Below are 896 nucleotides of genomic sequence, written 5' to 3' on the forward strand. Positions count from 1 at the left end.
TCCCGGTCCTCTCCATTTATCTCCTGGGTCTGCAGGGTTTTGGGGGTCAGGGTCTGGGAATGAAGGGGCTGAGGGAACAGCAGCTTGGGCGCCCCGCCCCCCACAGCCCTTTAGCAATCACTCCATGCTAACGAGCCACTTGCTAGTTTCCTGAGTGTTCACTTATTGTTCCATCCTTTCCTTTGATCTTGAGAGGTCCCTTTTCTTATTGTCTTCCTTTTGAAGCTGAGAAAACTGCAGCTCTGAGAGTTGCCGTCTCTTCCTCACTCTCCTTTTCCCTCCCTCGGGGACTGCTTTCATATGGCCACAGCCCTAATAGAGGAGGAGGAGGGAAGAGGGCAACACGCAGAGGGAAAGGCGAGGAAGGGGACATCAGGGGAAGGAAAGAGAAAGTGCTGGGGTCCAGGATTGGAGGGCACGTTTTCCAGCAAGTCTGGACCAGGGATCCAGGGGGGTGCAAAGATGGGAAAGATGAGATTGGAGAGTTCTGAGGGATGAGGTCCTGAAGGGCCCATAGGCAGCTTTATCCAGCAGGCACTGGGGGAACCGCTGCAGGGTTCCAACAGGCAAATGATGTGGTCGTGTCAGGATTTAAAAAGAAGACCCATCAGCCAAAGTAGAGAATTGATTACAGCGAAGTGTCCTGGGTCTGGAAAGATTTTCATAGTGATCAGAGAAGAGGTGGGGTCCCTCCCATGTCTTGTTTATCCCAACCCCCCATCCCTCCCTCCCCCATCTCTCCCACCTAGCTTTGATTGAACATCCTAGGGCATTTATTATACAAACCCATATCCTAGTCTCTCTTTGCCAGGCACTGTTCTAAGCACTGTACAACTACTAACTCATTTTATTTCCACAATTTATGAAGTACTTTACATTCTCCCTTCCTAACACAA

This window comes from Spermophilus citellus, assembly GCF_964194105.1.
Source record: "Spermophilus citellus genome assembly, chromosome: 4".
In the NCBI taxonomy this organism is placed as follows: Eukaryota; Metazoa; Chordata; class Mammalia; order Rodentia; family Sciuridae; genus Spermophilus; species Spermophilus citellus.